Source organism: Tupaia chinensis, unplaced genomic scaffold, assembly GCF_000334495.1.
Source record: "Tupaia chinensis unplaced genomic scaffold, TupChi_1.0 Scaffold144276_1, whole genome shotgun sequence".
NCBI classification, from domain to species: Eukaryota; Metazoa; Chordata; class Mammalia; order Scandentia; family Tupaiidae; genus Tupaia; species Tupaia belangeri.
The window spans coordinates 3,242,707-3,258,243 of NW_006204133.1; the positions used below are offsets into that span (position 1 = coordinate 3,242,707).

Here is a 15,537-nt window from a genome sequence, read left to right on the forward strand (position 1 = left end):
TCTTCCTTGAATGGATTGTCCAAGATACCCACTCAGTGAAAGAAATCATGCTGGTTATGTGTATATAAAATTGAATAAATAAGAAACCCTTCCATTTATAAGTGCCTTAATGTGACTTGATTACTTGGTTATAGATCTCCTTTTAGGCCTCATTTTTATTGTCTTCTCAATGGACTTGTTATTAAATATGTGACTTACCTTTCCTCAATTACATAAAGATACTCATGTAGGACTCTGAAAAAAAATTCATGGAAAATGCTTATTACGAAAAAATTACACATGAATTTCTTTTTTTCTTCTGCACCAAATAAACATGTACTTTAATTCCATTTTTCCACGAGCTTGTTGAATTACCTCTGTATTTATGACCTTTGGGAAGTCACTGGCTCTATAGCCTTAGTTTAGAGCTCAGGAATTAGGATTGTATTCATCTCTATCTTGGGCTGAGACACAGAGGCCACAAGGCAGGGCGCTGAGAGCAAGGATCCAGACCCAGACACGGGGAGCTCCCACTTTAAGCGGAAGGGAAGTGTGAGGATGCTCGGCTCCTCTCCCTCATGGCAGATGCAGGATAAAAAATAAATAATAAACCCCACTAAAAGCCACAGCCTAAACCCTTATATGGAACTTTCCCTTTTATTGCAGGGAGCACCCAAATCTGGAAAAACCCTAAAGTAGATCTAGTCTTTGTGCCGACGCTGCAGGGCAAACAAATGCACTAATGAAGACATAATCTACTGTTGGTGGTACAGACAGAAGAAAGCTGAGTGCTAGCCAGAGACGGCCAGGAGAGGCTTGTTTGGAACCACAGGCTAGAGATGGCCCACAGCTGCAATCAATATTGAAAGCATGCGGCTTTAACCTTCCTTATAAGAGAATAAGCATGGAACGGCTCGGGCCACGGCGATCCCTGACAGAGATGCCCAGTTCACCCAACCCTCGCTTTTCTCTGTCCTTCCTCAACCCACAGCCCGCTTCTCCTCAGGGCACCCCATCTCTTCACCTCTAGGGCCAAGGCACAAGGTGCATGAACAGGGGCCCAAGTATAGAAAAACTCAAATGGCAAGGTGAGTGGACACTCCTAAAAGCATCTGGAACTAAGAAAAAAGAGTGAAAAAAAGAACTCCAGAGTTTGGATGGAACTAAGAGAATGAACTCCAGCACTCATGGAGTGGAGAGAGAAGCTAATGGAACTAAGAAAGAAAAGTAAAAATGGAAGTCGGGCATTAAACAGGGAAACTCTCTAAGAGACATGTACGTATGCTTAAATGTTGTCCTATATGTTAAAAGTACAAAACTAAGAGTGAAGTAAGAAATTGATAGAATTGGGACCAGCAGTTGGCTATGTCACCGGAATCCCATGTAGTTGACTGCGGTTCGAGTCCCAGACCCGGCGGCTTAAACTCACGCCGGGCACGTGTGCGTGCGTGCCCAAGATCCCGAGAGAATGGAGGAGAAGGGATTATGGCATGGCCATCCCCCCTCGGAGGTGATTTCTCGCTTTCTCTCTCTCTCTTTCTGGCAAGCACATGCACCCTATAGCAAAAACCTCTCTAAAAAGAAAAATAATAAAAATAAAGAAATTGATGGAGTAAAATAAGGAAGTAAATTTAGAAACTAAGAGATTAAGGAAGCTAAGAGATTGAGAAAACTGAGGTTGAAAAGATTAAAAAAGCTAAGGGATTAAGAAGAGAGAGAAAGCAAAGAGGGAGGGTTGACTGGTGGCATGGTGGTTAAGGGCGTTGGACTCCTACTATGGCTGACCACCATTGGAGTCCTGGACCTGGCGGCTTGCTTTCTCCCTTTTTTTCTCTCTCTCTCTCTCTTTCTCTCTCTCATTCTGTCCCTCTCTGGTCAAATTAAAATGAATAAGTTAAATAAAAAATACTTCTTATAAAATTTTTTTCCTTTTATTTAAAAAATTTCTTGCCATTTCATTTTCTTCCATACATTCAATCACATTATTATTTGTCTTACAAAATGGATATTTCAACAGGTGAACATTTCTCCCTAGTACTGTTGATAAAACTACGAAATATCTTCAACAGATAATACCACACCTCTTTGTGCCATTAATGCTTAAAAAAGAAAGCTAGGAGATTGAGAAGATTTAGAAAGCCAAGAGACTTGGGAAGCCAAGAAAGAAAAGTAACACTTGAAGGAGTCAATTTAAAGTCAGTGTAATATGGGAAACTCTTCAAGAAAAAAAAGTATGTTTATGGGGCTGGCGGGCGGTGTGGTGGTTAAGGGCTGGACTTCCATATGGCTGACTACAGTTCAAATCCCAGACCTGGTGGCTTGCTTTCTCACTTTTCTTCTCTCTCTTTCTCTGTCTCTAGCTCTCTCGCTCTGTCCCTCTCTGGTCAAATTAAAATAAATGAGTTAAATAAAATAATTATTTTTAAAAAACAAGTGTTTAAATGTTGTTTGTAAAAGCCAGGAGAGGCAAAGTCTATGGCAAGCAGTTAAAGAAACTAAGAGAGTAAAGCAAGAGAAAAACAAGTGAAAATTACTAGAGGAAAGAAAGAGTTACGTACTCAAATTAGAAAAAGAAAAGGAGGGAGATGCAGGGAGTGCCCAAAGCCGGAAAAAATATTTAAAGTAGAAAGTCTTTATGCTGACGTTTCAGGGCAAGCGAATGCGCTAATGAAGACATAATCTGCTGGTGGTGGTACAGATGAAGAAAACTGAGTACTAGCCAGAGACGGCCAGGAGAGGCTGTTTAGAACCATGGGTGCGGTCAATGATAGAAAGCGCCCGGCTTCCCCTTCTGGGGCTGCGAGATCTCCATCAGAGATGCCCCGTCCACCTGACCCCTGCTTTTCTGTCTGTCCTTTCTCAATGCACAGCCCACTTCCGCTCAGAGCACCCCATCTTTTAACCTCCAGGGCTGGACCTTTTATTTTATTTCACTCACCACACCCAAGCACACACCAACAATTAAAACATATTAGTGTGGGGGAACTTGGAATGCCCTGGGCCCGACTACAAAAGTACCATGTCTTCAGTGCTGAGGCCACATTAGCATCAGAGAAGGTTCTCCTGGGTCAGTAGCCTACATGCTGCCTGGCAATAGCTCCACAGAAATGAGGCGCACCTGTGTCCTCTGGGCTATTCCAGCCAGTCCCTGCCCAGAAAACCTTCCTCTCAAAAACCCGGTGCAGGGCCGATGCAGGCCAGCCTCTGTAGTGCACCACGGCGACGCTGGAGCCAAGGAGGATCAATTCAGTTCCCTGCCCACCAGTCGGGCAAGTGCCAGTGACCCTGGTTGGGAAGGCTGAAGGAGGATCTCAGTGCGAGAGAGCTCGCTGTGTGAGGTGCTTGCCTTTTTCTCTCATGAAAGAAAGAAAGAAACTTGGGGCCAGCAGGTGGCGTGGTGGTTAAGGGGGCTGGACCCACATGACCCACCATGGTTCAAGTCCTGGATCTGGCAGCTTGCTTTCTCACTTTCTCTCTCTTTCGCTTTCTCTATACCTCTCTGGTCAAATTAAGAAAGAGGAAGGAAGGAAGGAAGGAAAAGGAAAAATAAGCTAAATAAAATAATTCTAAAAGAAAAACTTTAAAAAGCATAAAGACCTGGTACACACTTAAATACTTCAGTCTTCTGTCCCAGAGAGGAAGCCTCTAGGGGGAGCTGGAGGCCATCCCAAGAGCCAGCTGTCCCTACTTCCCCAGAGTGATTTCTTGCTTTCTCTCTCTCTGGTGAGCACATGTGCCCCATAGCAAAACATTTCTTTAAAAAATAAATAACAAGGTCTCCTAAGCAATTATCTTTCTCCCATTCTTGTCTCCTCCTGTACCTCTTGGTATTTTCTACTTCTTCAACAACGCCTTCATAAGAAAACATGCTATTGTATATAGGTTGACAGTGTTTACTCAGCACTTCAGGATCTTTTTCAACTGCCATCTCTTTGACACCATATTTAGTCATCTTTGTTGACAGATGAGGAAACTGGCTTCCTTGCGAATGGAGATGCCGAGCTACAAATCCTGGTTTAAGCTGACGTCAAAGCCCCTCTTCACATGGGTCACCCTTGGTGGCAACTGGCTCTTGAGTTCTGGACAATCTCTCTGAGGCAAGTGCTTCCTGGACACTCGACACTTGCTTTTTCAGTCATCTTTCTTAAGTTTTTTTTGACCTTCCAACCACTCCAGTCCTGAGGGGAGCTACCATCTTTGGTTGCCATCCAGGTCTCTGAGAAATGACTTCTTGTAGACCTGCCTCTGTGATGACTTCCATCGCCTCACCTGCTACACCTGGTCCCTCAACTCCAGGGATTCTAGTGATGTAAGGATACATTCTGCATACAGCTTCCTGGGTACTCCACAGAGAAATGATCAGCAGACTTACGTTTTTAGAAGTGTCCTCTGGATGCCAACTGGATTAGAGGTAAACAGTGTAAAAGGACTAGTAGAGAGACATTGCAAAAGACCAAATGAGAGATGATGGTGGGCCAGGATGATGGTTAAGAGAAAAAGTGGACACACTGGAATTTTTATTATTTAAAATAGAGTTGTTCATTTTACTCATTTAAAAAAATTTGATTAGAGAGAGACGGAGAGAGGGAGAGAGGGAAAGTGAGAAAGCAAGCTGCCAGGCCCAGGACTTGAACCGTGGTCAACCATGTGGGAGTCCAGCACTTAGCCACCATGCCACCTGCCAGCCTCTTCATTATTTTTTTATTTTGCCACAGGACATGTGGACTTGCCAGAGAGAGACAGAGACAGAGAGAGGAAGTGAGAAATCAGGCCCCAGGAGGATGGCCATACCACAGTCCCTTCTATTCCATTCTCCTCTTATGATTTGGGGCATGCACATACACATGCCTGGCATAAATTTCAAGCCTCCAGGTCTGGGACTCACACCACAATTGGTCATGTGGGACTCCAGCACCTTAGCCACCATGCCACCTACTGGCCCCTGGAGATCTATTTTATTTAAGAATGATTTTATTTTAGAGACCAGCAGTTAGTGTAATGGCTATGTCGTGCCTTATAGCAAAAACCTCTCAAAAAAAAAAAAAAAAGAATTATTTTATTATTTATTTAATTTGATGAGCGAGGGAAAAAGGGAAAGTGAGAAAGCAAGCTGACCATGCGACTAGAGGATACATACACTCACCAAAGAGGGATAGAGAGGGAAAGTGAGAAAGTAAGCTGCCAGGTCCAGGACTCAAACTGCAGTCAGCCATGTGGGAGTCCAGCACTCTAACCATCACGCCACCTTACCGCACCCTGGAGATCTGTTTTAGAGGTGGAGTTGACGAGACCTGGTGTGGAACTAGATGCCAAAGGTAAGGGAAAAAGAGAGGGCTTAAGCACCTGAGGGGTGTGGTGCTGAGTCTTAAATGTTGGAGGCCCAGCAGATTTGTGAAAGAAAATTAAGAATAAAGTTTCAGGGCTCCAGCAGATTGTGTAGTGGTCAAGGCACTGGACTCCCACATTGCTGACCATGGTTCAAGTCCCAGACCTTGTGGCTTGCTTTCTTATTTTCGCTCTCTCTCTACTTCTCTCTGGTGAGCACACATGCCCTATAGCAAAGTTAAACATAATAATAATAAAGAATTTTTTTTAATTAAACTTTAGACATTAGGTTTTGCGTTTGTTTTTGTTTTGTTTTGTTATAGGGCACATTTGTTCATAGGAAAAAGAGAGGAAATATGAGAAAGCACCCCTCCAGGGAGATGGCCACACTGAAATCCATTTTTCTTCATCTTCCTCTCAGGATTTTGGGGTGCATGCACACATGCAAGCAGCATGATTTTCAAGTGGTCAGGTCTGGGACTTGAACCACAAACTCAGCCATGTGGGACCTATCTACCCCAACCTTTACACCACCTGCTGGCCTATAGACATTAGAATTTTAAAAATATCTTTTCCCCAAGGAATTTTCCCCATCTTCAATTCTCTTATACAGGTTTGTGCCAAGAGAGTGGTCACATTATAACATTACTCTGCCTCCTCAGCCACAGTCTCTTGGACCAGGGGTAGGAAGATGACTCCAGCTGGGCCAAGGGACGGCATGGAACCAAGAGAGCTGCGACTGTCTCTCTTGAAACTGCTGTACTGACACATATGGACTTGGTATCTGCTGGTAGTCTAAGACAGAGACTAGCGACCTATGATCTAAGGACCACCACCTATTTTGTAAATAAAGTTTTATTGGCACACGGCTGGCCATTCATTTATATGTTATCTATGAGGGCTTTTCTGCTACAATGGCAGAGGTGAGTGGCTGCAACAGAAAGGCCCTCCAGTCTATCTGGACCTCTAAGAAAATCCTGCTGGGCGAGGAGGTGGCATGATGGTTAAGGCACTCTGGACTCCCACATAAATGATTGAGGCTTGAGTCTTGGACATGGTGGCTTGAAAATCACACTGGACGTGTGTGCACGTGTGCTCAAAATCCCATGAGAACGAAGAATGCATTGTGGCATGGCCAATCCCGAGGGGGTGATTTCTCACTTTCCTTCTCTTTCTTTCTTTTTCTTTTTCCTTTTTTTTCCTTTCTTTCTTTCTTTTTTTTTTTTTCCTGATTCAAGGCAACAGGTATTATTGAACTTATGCAAATAACTATTCTGCCACAAAATAATACTTCCAAATATTTTCCAATTCCAGAGGGGTCAGGAGGGAGAAAAGTTTGTTTCCATTTAAAGAAACAAACAAGAAGAAGAAACATTTTAACAAATTGCTAAACCTATCAATAACTCAAAAGAAAGCAAAATCCTTAAATTGGGAAAACAAAGCATATTAAAGAAAAAGACAGTACTGTTTTACTCAAAAGTCATAAAAATTTATTTCACCAGTTCAGTCTTACGTAATTAATCTTCTGTTGAATTTGCAGGGTTACTGTGGTCTGATGTTTGGAACTTAACATTCAACATTATTATTATTATTATTTTTAAAGGTTTTTGCTATAGGGTGCGTGCGCGTGCCAGAAAGACAGAGACAGAGAGACAGAAAGTGAGAAATCACCCCCCCAGGGGGGAATGGCCATGCTGCTGTCCCTCCTCCTCCATTCTCCTCTCAGGATCTTGGGCACGCACATGCATGCACACACGACCAGCATGAGTTTAAGCCACTGGGTCCAGGACTCAAACCACAGTCGACTACAGGGGAGTCCAGCGACATAGCCATTACGCTAACTGCTGGTCCCTGTTTCCAATTCCTGATGCAAGGCAACACATATTATTGACTTATGCAAACAACCATACTATCACAAAGTAAGAATGCTCACCAATATTTTCCAATTCTGGAAGGTCAGGAAGAGAGAGAATTTTGTTACAATTTTGAAAAGAAAAAAATGTAACGAATTGCTGAACCCATCAACAGCTCAAAAAGACAAAAATCCTTAAATCTGGAAAACGAAGCATAGAAGAAAAGAGTAATATTTTAGTCAAAAGTAAAAAAATTCTATTTCACCAGTTCAGTGTCATGTAATTAATCTCTCCTGTTGAGTTTGCAGTGTTACTGTGGGTCCAATCTTTCCATTTAAATCCTGAAAGTTCAGATACATAGTGTCAAAGTTCTCAAAATCTATATTTAAGAGTACTTTATTGGGAGCCAGCAGGTGATGTGGTGGCCAAGGCATTGGACTCCCACATGGCCGACCATGGTTCAAGTCCCAAACCTGGTGGCTTGCCTTCTAATTACCCACTCTGTCTCTGCTCAAATCAAATAGTAATAATAATGATAAATAAATCTACATAAATAATTCTTTAAAAAAGAGTACTTATCAGAGTCCTTTTCATTAATTTCCTTAAAAGAGACCATTGTTGGATGATAGCTTATTACAGAATGTTTTAGAAAGAGCATCAGAATAAAGCATGTTAACTATAGACAATAAAAGTTAAAAGGGCCATGGTTTGAGATCTGATTTTACCATAACCCAAAATAGACAAATTTGATCATTTCTGTGATAAGCTACATTAGAACCATTTAGCATTACAAGTATGACTAATAACACACTAATATCTAACAGTTATTTAAGAATCTCATACAATTTTGGAACACCCATTGACACAAATTTGTATATAGAGAGCTAAACGCTATTTCATATTTGACAATGTTTCCCATATAATTTCAACAGTCAGAAAGTCTAATCTGTCTTTCTCAAACATCCAAGGGCCCTGTTAAGAATTTCCAAAAATTGGGGCTGGCAGGTGGCGTGGTGGCTGGACTCCCACATGGCCAACCGTGGGAGTCCCGGACCTGGTGACTTGCTTTCTCACTTTCTCTCTCTTTCTCTCTGTTCCCCTCTTGTCAAATTAAAAATAAAAATAAATAAAGTTAAATAAAATAATTCTTAAAAAAGAATTTCCAAAAATTAGTTCAAGGTGAAAAATTTAAACCAGAACTGAAATTTGACTTAGGACATCTGTCAAATAACAAAGGTTTACAACACTTGATTAAAACAGGATTAGGGCAGGGAGCCAGCAGTTAGTGTAATGGCTATGTCACTGGACTCCCACGTAGTTGACCGTGGTTCGTGTTCTGGACCCAGTGGCTTAAAACTCACACCAGGCGCGTGTGCGTGCATGCCCAAGATCCCGAGAGGAAAATGGAGGAGAAGGGATTGCGGTGTGGCCATCCCCCCTGGGGGGTGATTTCTCGCTTTCTGTCTCTATGTCTCTCTCTGTCTGTCTGGCAAGCGCACATGCCCTATAGTGAAAACCTCTCAAAAAAACAAACAAACAAACAAAAACCAGGATCAGGGCACTGTGACTATCTGTCATTTACTTAACCAAAGTGGCAATTAAAAAATTTCAAACCATAACTATAAAAAACTTTGCTCAGGGACTTGTAGGTGGTGTGGTGGTTGGGGCACTGGACACTCCCACATGGCCGGCTGCGGTTTGAATACTGGACCTGGTGGCTTGCTTTTTCACTTTCCCTCTCTCTCTCTGTGTATCTCTCTCTAGTCAAATTAAAATAAATTAATGAATAAATAAAATTAAATAAATAATTATTTAAAAAAAAAAAAAATTTTGCTCTTTAATAGATTAGAACCAGACTTTTTAACTACAGTAGCCAAATAACCTGATTAAGACAGCAGAAGGGGGAACCAGCAGTTAGCATAATGGCTATGTCGCTGGACTCCCACGTAGTCAACCGCAGTTCACGTCCCGGACCCGGTGGCTTAAAACTCACGCCGGGCGTGTGTGTGCATGCCCAGGATCCCGAGAGGAGAATGGAGGAGAAGGGATTGTGGCGTGACCATCCCCCCTGGGGGGTGATTTCTCGCTTTCTGTCTCTATGTCTCTCTCTGTCTGTCTGGCGAGTGCACGCGCCCTACAGTGAAAATCTCGTGGTTAAGGTGCTGGACATTCCCAAATGGCTGACCACGGTTCAAGTCCTGGACCTGGTGGCTTGCTTTCTCACTTCTCTCTCTTTCTCTGTGTGTATCTATCTCTGGTCAAATTTTAAAAAATGAATGAATGAATGAATGAATGAATCTTAAAAAAAAAAAAAAAGAAAGAAAGAGACAGAAAGAGAAAAATCACACACACAGACACACACACCCCAAGGGGAATGGCCACACCGCAATCTCTTCTCTTCCATTCTCCTCTGCACATGCACCCAGCATGAGTTTAAGCCACTGGATCTGGGACTCAAACTGCAGTCAACTACATGGGAGTCCAGTGACAAAGCCATTACACTAACTGCTTGTCCCCCAAATTTAGTCTTTTTCAGTGTTTTTGAATAAATTCTAGTTAGTTTTATCTTAAAATTCCATGTTTTCTTTTTTCCAACTTTTTATATTTATTTAGTTTTATCCATATTATTTCTTTTTCATTCACTTGCTCTAAAACAGTTTTCAAACATACTCCACATCAGGCAATACTCTTGAACAAAAACATACCCTCACATCTTTTTAATTTCCTGTTCACCAAAAACATCTTAATTTTCTCTATATATTTTAGATACATAATTGTTTCTTTAATTTCTAGCTTTGGTTACCATTATCCTGAAATTTTAACATCCATTTTATAATATCTAGAAGTATTTTCTGACAACAAAGCCGTTCATGGATTTAGGTACATTTAAGACTTACTTATACCAAATAAAACAAGATGAAAAGTATATACAACACTTAAACTTCTACTTAATAATTAATGTTTCAGTATTTAGAAATAACTTAAGCATTTCATTAATATAATTTAACACAGCATGCCTTTAAATTTTTTTGTTTGTTTTTGGAGAAGTTTTTGCTATAGGGCTCATGGGCTTGCCAGAAATAGAGAGACAGAGAGATCAAAAGTGAGAAATTACTCCCCAGGGGGGATGGCCATGCCACAATCCCTTCTCCATTCTCCTCTCAGAATCCTGAGCACGCATGCACACACACTCAGTGTGAGTTTAAGCCACTGGGTCTAGGACTCGAACGACAGTCGCCCACATTGCAGTCAAATGATGTCGCCATTACACCATCTGCTGGTCCCCATGCCTTTAAAGCTTAAACTACTCAGAAAAATGTAAAGTGATGACAAGTTCAATTACAAACATTTTCGCCATTTACATTTACCCAATTTGTTTTTAACCATTATCTTTGAGTTACTTATGAAAACAAGGCTATTTATTTAAGGTGCTCTCCTCTGAAGTCAAGGAAAACCAAGCTAGCCCTATATGAATTAGTCTCATCTCAAGACTGAATTACCAGACACAAGAGATTTCTCCAATGTTTCTCAGGTTTTTCTGTAACCCAACTGTCCATGTGGCACCAAAAGTAGCCTTTTAGGACAGAGGCCATTTGGTCCCTTAATTCATATGGTGACAATCCTGAAGACATTTTGATTTTTATTTAACAATTCCAAATCAGCTTTATCAAGGATTTTACTCAAGTGATGTGAACTTGAATAGCATTTGAGCCTATTTTAACCTAGAGTGTGCATTTAAATCAATTTAGTACCACATACGAACATCCACATAAATACAACACACCACACATACATGCACACACATATAATACAGAGTCAAAGAATTACAGCTTTCATTTTAGAATTTTAGCCAAGAGACTGTAAAACTCACTAGTCTGAAAGAACAGTATGAGTCAAACTGCACCACTACCTGGAACAAGTTAGTTTATCTGCACATATAGCTCAAGTCTTCTATTCAATTCTAGAGAAGGCAGATTAGGAAATTTGTACTTTAAGGACACAAAGAACACCGACCAAAATGGATGCCAAGGGAACATAAAATTGTAGAAATTTCTTGTACTATTTTACTAAGTGTGCAGACGGCATAGGAACTACTTAACAAATCCACTCACATTAGACAGGTGACAGGTGACTGGCTCGAAGAGTCCCTCGACTCATTTAGACAGTTACTTCTCCTCTAGGCAAATTGCCATTTGTTGTCAGTTTGTCTGACTAAATCAGATATTTAAGACTGTTTTCCTATCAAAAGCATGTAAAGAAAACAAAAAATAAAGCCAATTTCATACAGTGATCAGCATAAACCAAAGATCAAATGTCCACCCACTGTATAAATGTAACACTTGGTATCCCAAAAGCCAAAGTGATCAATTGGTTTAATCCAAGAGAGTACAGAGCTCCAGACCGGAGAGAACACACATAAAACAATTTTTTTTTTAAGTCCTAAAGAGCTAATTGCAGTTAGCAAGAGATTCAAGGAAAAGGGTTCAGTCGACTGAAACATGGCCATAAAGAAACAGGATCCAGGAGAAAAACAGGCTTCAAAAATGGATGGCCGGCATCTCAGTTTCTAATTAGGCTGACTTATCTACAAGGGCTCTGTAAAACATTTCTTTTCATATCTATCATCATTAGTTTATATCCAGGCAAACAGCAAACATTTGTTTTTGTCTCCGTGAACACATTTCTTTCTTTCTGAATACAGTTTTTTTTTTTTTTGGAGAGTTTTTTTTTGTTTTTGCTATAGGGCGCTTGTGTTCGCCAGAAAGACAGAGAGAGAGATAGAAAGCGAGAAATCACCCCCCGGGGGGATGGCCACGCCACAGTCCTTTCTCCTCCATTCTCTTCTCGGGATCTTGGGCACGCACGCACATGCACCCAGCGTGAGTTTAAGACACTGGGTCTGGGACACGAACCACGGTCCACTACATAGGAGTCCAGTGACATAGCCATAACGCTAACTGCTGGTCCCCTGAATACAGTTTTAATTGCCCCTTCTCTCCTCCAGATAAGGCTAAAATGTCTGCACCCAAATATGTACACATACACATGCACACAACTTATCATGTTTTGAATAGAGAATAGAATTTAAACCAAGTTATAACTGAACTAATAAAACAAGATCCAGATTACTTCCAAAGATAGAGGGAAAAAAAAAGAAAAAACAGAAAAACCTTTTTAGTTACACATGTGCAAAACCCATGTTTAGATCAGCTATAATTCAAGGTCCCAAACTCAATAGGTAATTTCCACATAAGGTCCAAGACACTTTATATCTCCTAGATGGGAAGTAGGCAACAGGTTGTTTATGTGAGAAAAGAGGAAGAGGGTTGATTATAGAGGATACCCTGAACAATTTCCAAAGGATTACTTATCTTAGTAACAATAACCACCTAATTCAAAAAGCCTCCTCATGAAGAACAATGACTTCCCAAAGGGGGCGTAGACTAGGGAAGTTCCTCTCCAATTATTCTCCCCCAAATTCACTCCCACAAAAGGACTAAGGAACTATAAGGTGCTTGCTGTCACAAATAGTTCCTACCACTAACCGGTAACAAAGAAGAGACAACACAACTTCTTATGGATGGGACTCCTTATTAAGACCAAAGATTGAGAGCCTGACACATTTGGTACAAAAAGTGTACCTGATCACCCCTGCGCCCCCGTGAAGTCTTACACGGCTATGTTCCCAGCTTTTCCAGGCTGGCCTCTTGTAAATCATTCTGAGATGTCAGGGACCAAGAGAGAACTCCCGTTAGGTCACAAATCAAGCTCTCAAAGATACGAGGACAGAAGAAGCTCATCCAATCTTTGCAGGGGACCCAAAGCAAAGTTAGTCCAGATAAGTGATGGCCTGATAAGAACTACAAAATATGCCAGCCCGTGGGGTCTAGCCTGAACAATGAGCTTTATGAATTTTAGCGAGGTAGGAGACAGGGACCCTAGAAATATAATTAGGGTATGGGCCCAAAATGGAATTACAAAATAGCTAAGGTTTGACATGGAGACAAAGCAGCTCCTCTTTGAGAGACCTCTTGTAGCAGTGGCTCAGTAACTGACCTAGACAGCCTGACCTAGACCCAAAACAAAAGCTTCTTCCAGGCCCCACCACCTTCCAGGATAAGATAATGGTCTTCATGGCCTAAAGCTTCTAGACAAAGAATTTCCTGACCTTCGCGCCCATTCCAAAATTAAGAAAATAATCGGACCCACCCAGTCTGTGCCCCTCTCCACCAGAAGGGGAATACATGCACAGGCCCCACCTCGAACAAGTCCAGGCAAAGCCTGTCCTGACCAAAGAAAAACTCCTTGCCACAATTCTTCCTTGGCAACCTATTTTCGGGAACCTCTCCCTTCTTGAGAGCTCTGTTTTTCCTTCCCTCCCCTTTAATAAACTCCCCGCTCTGCCACAACTACTCTTCTGTGTCTGTGACTCTCATGCTTCCCAAGTGTTGGACAAGAACCCGTGTTTCACTGCAAGTGTGGGCCTGATCACCCCTGCGCCCCCTGGTTCCTGTGTCACTAGGCCTGTGTTCCACTCTCCTTAGGACAAATGACAGAAATAGAGACCATATCCAAGCGGGGAAGGAAAAAAACAAAAAAAAACCAAAAAAAAACAAAAAACAGGCAGAGTCCTCATGCCAGAAAAACACTATGGGGACCAGCAGATGGCGCAATGGCTACACAGACGGACTCTCACATGGCCCACCGCGGTTTGAGTGGACTTCAAAATCACACGGAGTTCCTGTGTGTGTTTATCCCAGATCCCAGGGAGAGAATGGAGAAAGGATTGCAGCATGGCCATCACCCCTGGGGAGTGACTGTGTACCTTTCTGTCTCTTTCTCTCCCTCTCCAGAGAGTACACACGCCATAGGGCAAAACCCTCTCCAAAAAAAACCCCGAAAAGACAAAAACATTATGGTCACTATACCCAGGGGCGACTGTTTCATACAAATCCTTTTTGCCCATTAATCTTCCTTTAGAAAAGAAACTAAACAGTGATCTTTACCATCTATTGAACTGAATTCCACAGACTCTGACTGCCAAGAAGTTCTTACCCATTTTTGCCTACTCGTCAGGCCCTGAGTTCTCTTGGCTGTGGCTCACCCTGCCAAATCTATAGGGGCCAAGGAAATGGCCCTAAAGTTCACCTCAAAACCACTGACACAGAGGAAAAGGAAAGGCACACCGACATTTAGCTTAGACCATGCGCATGGGAACCACACGAACTGAATAAATAAAATTTAAAAAAGAAAGAAAGGCCAATTTATCGGAAGTTGCACATCTGAAGGGAGTTCTGGAGTTATGCTAAGAAAGGGTAGGGGGAGAGAATGCAAAGAACCTAGCCTTTCTAGGCCAGAGTCGCACTTCTAATCTCTCTCCCCTGTTTCAAGAAAAGGCAGAGGGGTAGCATTAGAAAAGACTATTTACATCTGCTGTTGACTTTACTGATATAAATGAATCCACATTTCTTTTCACACAGGGTTAGCAAACAGACCCTCAAACAAAATTCTAAGCATGTTACTTTAATGTTTTTCCCACAAAATGATTAGAAAGTTAGTTACCTAGTTTAAACACCTCTTCTCTGTCCCCTGTTCCTGGGATCCTAGAGAACTTTGGGTACAGATAATGTTATATAAGAGTTATCTTTTTCCTTTCCTTAGAATTGTAGCTCAAAGTTCCCAATTCTACAAAATATACCCTGAGGGCTACAAGATGGACTCGAGCTCTCTTTCCGTTTCCCATAATGATATCCTATTCACGGCCAGTTCAAACAGAACATAAAATCAAATTTACAAGTTACCAAATTTCCAGACGGTCTCTCAAGGCTTCTTGCTCCTGTATCCGAAGGGGGAGATCACACCAAACAAACGTTCTGTCAAAGCAGAAACCAAATAGCTACCCTTTAGCCAAATGGAGGAAAACCCACCAAACATTCTGTCAAAACAGAAACCAAATATACACAGGTAAAGAGAGGCCTTGGTGTCGTCACACATGAGTCCTGCAACTTATCAGACATCTACCAAATCCAGTCTAATCCAATGTCGTGTTTCCTTCACCACAAAACTAAAATTGTTGTGGGTCAACCGCACCTGGTCGGTGGCCAATCACCCAGGACTGTCCCTGAGACAAGGTGCTCAGGCAGCTGCAGGACAGTTCTGAGGGTGGCCATCGGCCAAGGGTTGTTGTACCTTGGGCGAGACGCCCACGCAGGACCTTAGTCCCATCTGGGTTGCCAATAACTGTTACCAAACTCAAATCAGGTTCACTCGCCCACGTGCTATAAACCAAGCCATAGGCACATGGCGTGGTGAAGGAAAGTACAGCTTTTTTGCGAAGCGCAAAGCAAGGAGGGTGGGCAGCTCATGCTGAAAAGACCCA

The 15,537-nt window shown here is 42.0% G+C and overlaps 1 protein-coding gene across 2 annotated transcripts in view; it reads right to left on the reverse strand.

Annotated features, from left to right (window-relative positions):
- Positions 1-15,306, reverse strand: part of LYG1 (lysozyme g1) — a 32,998-nt gene extending 17,692 nt beyond the window's left edge. The window contains exons 1-2 of one of the 2 annotated variants that reach the window (XM_027767527.1): positions 15,249-15,306; positions 14,960-15,031 (exon numbers count right to left, since the gene is read on the reverse strand). The gene's annotated coding sequence lies outside the window, so the exon portion shown is untranslated. The remainder of the gene's footprint in view (positions 1-14,959; positions 15,032-15,248) is intronic. The other variant, XM_014583395.2, reaches the window with a different exon arrangement.
- Between the last annotated feature and the right edge of the window lie 231 nt (positions 15,307-15,537).